Below are 6,531 nucleotides of genomic sequence, written 5' to 3'. Positions count from 1 at the left end.
TACCATCAAAGCACATATCAACACCGTAGCAACCACCTGATCACCTAAACAATCCTCTAGCAACTCCTTAACAACCACCTGGAGACCTAAACAATCCCAAGGTTGACCTAAACTCCCTAGCAACTATCTGTACACCTAAACAACCACATATCAACACCAAAGCAACCAGCTGAATACCTAAACAACCACATAGCAACTCAATAGCAACGCTCTAAAAAAACCTCGGGTGAAACCAAGCTTGTTGGGGCCAGTTCTCCTCTCTCCTCTGTGTGTGTGTGTGTGGTTCTGGTGATCTACGGGCTCATCTAGGTGTTCTGGTCTCTGATGAAGGTCATCTCTTGGTGCTGATCCACCATCTAATCTGGAAACAGAATAAGAAAGAAACAGACTAATATTAGCGTAGATGCCATTATTTTTACAATGTAATGAGAGTATCGTGTTTTATGAGGAGTTTTCCCAGTTGCAGCTGATCTAAGTAATGCAGCCTAAAAATCCTTTAATGGATTTGAATAATAAAAGTGTGTTGGTGTGTAATGTGTAGGCTAGGTTAAAAAGATGTGTCTTTAATCTAGATGTAAACTGAAAGAGTGTGTCTGCCTCCTGAACAGAGTTAGGGAGCTTGTTCTAGAGTTTGGGTGATAAAGAGGAAAAGGATCTGGCGCCTGCAGTTGATTTTAATATTCTAGGTATTATCAAACCTCCAGAGTTTTGAGAATGCAGCATGTGCAGGACTATAATGTGATAAGAACTCACCCAAGAATTGAGGAGATAAACCATTCAGGGCTTTATAGGTAATTAATAAGATTTTAAAATCTATCTGATGTTTGATAGGGAGCCAGTGCAGTGTTGACAGAACCGGGCTAATACGATCATACTTCCTAGTTCTAGTAAGGAAAAGGCTGCTGGTATTAAACTAGCATAAGTTGAACAACCACCCAATAAAGCATTACAATAATCTAACCTCGAGGTCATAAACGCATGAATTAATATTTCTGCATTTGACGTTAAGAGCACAGGTTGCAATTTGGATATATTTTTCAAATGGAAAAACACAGTTTTACAGATGCTAGAAACATTTTTTCCAGATTTTCAAAGAAAAGATTGGTATCAAACAGCATACCTGGGATCAGCACTATAGCAACCATCTAAACACCTAATTTATCACATAGCAACTCCCTAGCAACCACCTGAAAATACAAAGAATCACATAGCAACTCCCTAGCAACCACCTGAAAACTCAAGCAACCACATAGCAACTTCTCAACAAATCTGTACACATATGGTCTCATAGCAACTCCCTAGCAACCACCTGAAAATACAAGGAATTACATAGCAACTCCCTAGCAACCACCTGAAAATACAAAGAATCACATGGCAACTCCCTAGCAACCACCTGAAAATATAAGGAATCACATAGCAACTCCCTCGCATCCAGCTGAGTAGCCACATAGTAACCACCAGAACGTGTAATCAGCCCCTTAGCAACTCCCTAGCAACCACCTAAGAGAAGTTCACAGTACAACGTGAATTGGAATCACTTGCAGATTGATAAATAGCTTGAGGATTTAAAGCATCAGACAACAAAACAGACAGAATGTCTTACGTTAAAGGTAGATTGTTTCTAGTTTTTCAGTTTGTTTATTTGCAGACGCGGTGAGCCTGAGCTTCTAGAGGTCTGTTTTTCATCAGGAAATGGGGCAGCACGGCTCCCGCTGGCCTTTAATTCCTCTCATCCTGGTTCTGTCTGTCTCACCTCTGATCCACACAAACCTCTCTGTTTACATTCATCTTTCTGTTCTTAATGATGCATCAGCGCACCATTAAAACAAAAAAACAATGTTTTTCATAATCCTTTATGGATAATCCTTCTGTTCCTTCTCTGAAATAACATTTCTCATCAGATGTTGTCACATAAGATGCATTTAATGTCAAACGGCAGAAAGAAATCATGCAACATAAGGGTGAATGAATGATATCATATGCATGTTGAACACTGAAAAAGTGTTAAACGCAATTCTTTTACATTTTTACAAAAATCTTCAAATAAAAACAAATATTCATTTTAGATTAAATAAAAATATTGAACTTACCATTTATATGTTTATCAGACATATCCACATCAAACATCAAAGGGATATTCTTTAGTTTTTTATTTAAATTAATAATAAAAAAATAAAAAACTAAAAAAAAAAAAAAAATATATATATATATATATATATATATATATATATATATATATATATATATATATATATATATAAAAAATTAATAATGCAATTATATAACATTTTTATATCATTTTAACTTAAGAATTAACAATTGAAGAATACATACATTTACAATACAATATATTTTTCATATAATAGTAAATTATTGATCATTTTTGTGAATGGAATCACTGTCAATTACTGTAATTAGACTGAATTGGCTGAATTTTTTCCGGGCATTTCAGATTGTGGGATCCCGGCAGAGCTGGACTTCCAGAGTTTTTCCAGGATTCCTGGATTCTGAGCTCTGTCTGTCTGGCAGCGGGAGATTATGAATCCGCCGGGCAGCAAGCCGCTGTGACTTTCATGGATAAGTGACTCTGGCTGCTATGAAAGACATGTTGAATGAAGTTAGAGAGCGTGTGGGCCTGTTCCCAACACACACACACACACTCACACACACACACTCACACACACACACACACACACACACACACACACACACACACTCACACACACACACACACACTCACACACACACACACACACACACACACACACACACACACACACACACACACACACACACACACACACACACACACACACACACACACACACACACACACACACACACTCACACACACACACACACACACACACACACACACACACACACACACACACACACACTCACACACACACACACACACACACACACACACACACACACACACACACACACACACACACTCACACACACACACACACACACACACACACACACACACACACACACACACACACACACACACACACACACACACACACACACACACACACACACACACACACACACACACACACACACACACACACACACACTCAGCTCACACACACACACACTCACACACACACACACACACAGTCTCAGCCGGTTCAAATGGAGTCAAGCATGGAGTCAAGCATGGACGATCACAGTATGCTCAGCACATAAATACAGTACAGAGGGTCTGCTTGATGTTTTCTCTTCTTCACTGACTTGTGTTTTGTTGTTATATGTGTTTATGTACTATATTTATCATATTTATTATTCATGATTTTGTTAATGTTCCAGAGGTTCAATAAAACTATATCAGCATGCTGATATTTAAATTAATTAAAACTACGTCTATACGATTAATATATATATATATATATATATATATATATATATATATATATATATATATATATATATATATATATATATATATATATAAAAAATTATTTATAGTCAGGTATTTATTACGTCACATTATGACATTTGTTTTAATGAATGCATAACAATATATAGTTAAATAAATATTTTTCAGCAAGTTTTGTTTTTATTTTGTTCATTATATAACAATTCCAACATATAGTCAAATAAATATTTTTCAGCTATGTTCCTGTATTATTTTTTAACATGTATATAATTTTTTTAATTTTTTTACTTTATATAAATATTTGTACAATTATATTAGTATTATTATATAAATTCATTGCATGATTTAAAATACATAGTCAAAATACAATTTTTCTTTTGCAGATATATTTACAATTATCACTAATTCAATACAAAGTGAGAACATCAATCAGGTTTTCATCATGGTTATACTTTCACTAAATGTCTGAATGGAACATCATATTATATTAATTGTTAATAAAACTATACATATGAAGTACAGCTGAGCTACACGTATGAAGATGACAATTAAAACGTGAACTTTATTTCTGAAGTTGTTTATAAGACAATGCTCCGAAACGAACAGTAACAGTAATGTCTATGAAACCACGAGCATGAATGCGTTTTTTGTGCTCATGTTTGTGAAACATACTGTTGAGCTCACTCCAGTCGGACGCTCCCTAGGTAGACGGCAAGGAGAGAGCGGTGTGAGTGAAACACGATCACTCAAGCAATCAGTAATAGTTCAAAGAGCGGGATCTTCGGGCACATGTTGCATTGATTTTCCTCTACGAAAAGATGCTGCAGCGAAGGCTTTCATTAAAGCGCACGCTTCGCATCTCAACAGAGGTTAAAGGGAATACACTTCCTGCCAATGCATAAAAAACCCCTGCAGCTCTAATATATGCCCGCATTAGCATCTCTAACGTGCGGGAAACAATCATTTAGCCACATTATTAGCAACTTTATTATATATATATATATATATATATATATATATATATATATATATATATTTTTTGTTCTAAGTTAGAAGCATAAAATTATTTTTGTTAATTGAAATAAAATTATAAATAAACCCCAAAATTTGACTTTTATTTAATTTACAGTAGCAATATTTGCCGTATTCAAAACTAATAACAGTAATAAAACTAAATGGAACTAACTAAAGTGATAAAAAAAAAAAAAAAAATGTAATTTTTATTTTATTTTATTTCAAATTAATGTGGAGATCCCTGGCGTTCCCCTGGCCTCTGAGAGCCCCTCGAGAAAAGCTCTGGGAATCCCTGGGGAACCGCTTTGACCCGCGCTTAATTCTCTCATTAAAGTCCCTTACGAAGTCAGCGAAGACGCGTTTTCCAGCCGCCCACCTGCTCCGTTCATCAGCTCCAGCGACGACCGAAACAACGTGACAAACATCCACAGGCCTGTGAAAAGGATTAGAGGCGAGCGATCCTCTCTTCCTCTGTATATTAACGGCGCCGCTCACCGCAAAGTGAAGAGCAATTATTTGTTTTATTAACTTTTACTCAAAGGGGCCGTGCGCACAAAAAGAACCAACCGGTCATTTACTCACCCTCTTCGAGGTCCTTTCACACAGAAGACGATGTTTTGATAAATGCTTGGAAACAAACTGGCTAGTAACTGATCACTAACACATTTCCCTGCTCTTTGTGTTTTATTATCAATGTAGTAAACTATTATGTGTGTTAAAGAAACTCAATCTAAGAGTAATCTCAAAGTGGTCTGATTTCATTACCTGAAATACTAATACTACTCCAACAGTGTGTGTGTGTGTGTGATTGTGTGTGTGTGTGTGTGTGTGTGTGTGTGTGTGTGTTTGTGTGTGTGTGTGTGTGTGTGTGTGTGTGTGTGTGTGTTGATTGTGTGTGTGTGTGTGTGTGTGTGTTTGATTGTGTGTGTGTGTGTGTGTGTGTGTTTGATTGTGTGTGTGTGTGTGTGTGTGTGTGTGTGTTGGATTGTGTGTGTGTGTGTGTGTGTGTGTGTGTGTTTGTGTGTGTGTGTGTGTGTGTGTGTGTGTGTGTGTGTGTGTGTGTGTGTGTGTGTTGATTGTGTGTGTGTGTGTGTGTGTGTGTGTGTCTATGTGTGTGTGTGTCTGTGTGTGTGTGTGTTTGCGTGTGTCTGTGTGTGTGTGTCTGTGTGTGTGTGTGTGTGTGTGTGTGTGTGTGTGTGTGTGCATGTGTGTGTGCCTGTGTGTGTGTTTGTTAATAAGAACTTGTGTATTATCCGTCACTGTAATTTTACCAATGTGTCTATACTGCATGTATGTATGTATCTTGTATACTGTTCATATTATTTGTTGTCCTGTTTATTTTTCTCTAGTCTATATGTGACTCTGTTCTTCTCTGGAGGAACTATGTTTCTCCTCGTAACCCGTGCAACGAGCTAAAAATGGCTTTGCAATGGATTGACATGCAATTATATAACTTCAACTTTGGAGTAATCTACCCATTTTTTTTTGTTCATACAATGGAAGTCAACGGCTACCATTTTTCCTCGTCGGGTTTTTCCAGCGTCGCCGGGTCAGGACGAGCGCAGCTGGACGTTAAAAGACGTCGGCGATCCAGCGGAAACATCAGTCTGGAACGAGACGAGACGACCCTGACGTCTGCGCTAGCTCTGGAGCCGTGTTTCCAGTCGATGTGCGTATCACTCAAAACAACCTCACCGCTGTGCTCCAGACGCTTGATGCTTCACTAAGTGATCAGATGCACCGTTTTCCATGAAACGGCCTGGAAAAAAACCACACGGCCTAGCGACGAGCTGTCAACCGCAAAAACACACCGATATTCCAGCCTGTGTTTTGAAGAGACGTTGGCGCTTGCAGCTTTGAAGACGTACTCGCGGAGCTTGTGTTTTAAATTACTCGTGTTTCCTGTGAAATACCCTTTTAAGATGCTCCTCGGAGGATGTTTCGAATCATGCATTGCCGCAAAATGCTTCCCTCTCTGCAAAAAGATATTCTTTCCAGTGTGCTCCTCGTTCTCAGAGACGTATCTAGATTACGTAATCCGATTAAGAAATACTGGTAATTAGATTACATTACTTGTATTGGATTATAAGTACTTGTAATTAGATTCTATTACATTTTATTGA

The 6,531-nt window shown here is 37.7% G+C and overlaps 1 long non-coding RNA gene across 1 annotated transcript in view; it reads left to right on the top strand.

Annotated features, from left to right (window-relative positions):
• LOC122331060 overlaps positions 1-6,531 on the top strand; it is a 27,949-nt gene extending 21,418 nt beyond the window's left edge. Inside the window, exon 3 of the long non-coding RNA XR_006248121.1 lies at positions 5,949-6,531. This is a non-coding gene — a long non-coding RNA (uncharacterized LOC122331060). The remainder of the gene's footprint in view (positions 1-5,948) is intronic.

The sequence above is a fragment of the Puntigrus tetrazona genome, chromosome 25, assembly GCF_018831695.1.
Source record: "Puntigrus tetrazona isolate hp1 chromosome 25, ASM1883169v1, whole genome shotgun sequence".
Lineage (NCBI taxonomy): Eukaryota > Metazoa > Chordata > Actinopteri > Cypriniformes > Cyprinidae > Puntigrus > Puntigrus tetrazona.
This window is presented reverse-complemented; position numbering and strand designations above follow the sequence as displayed.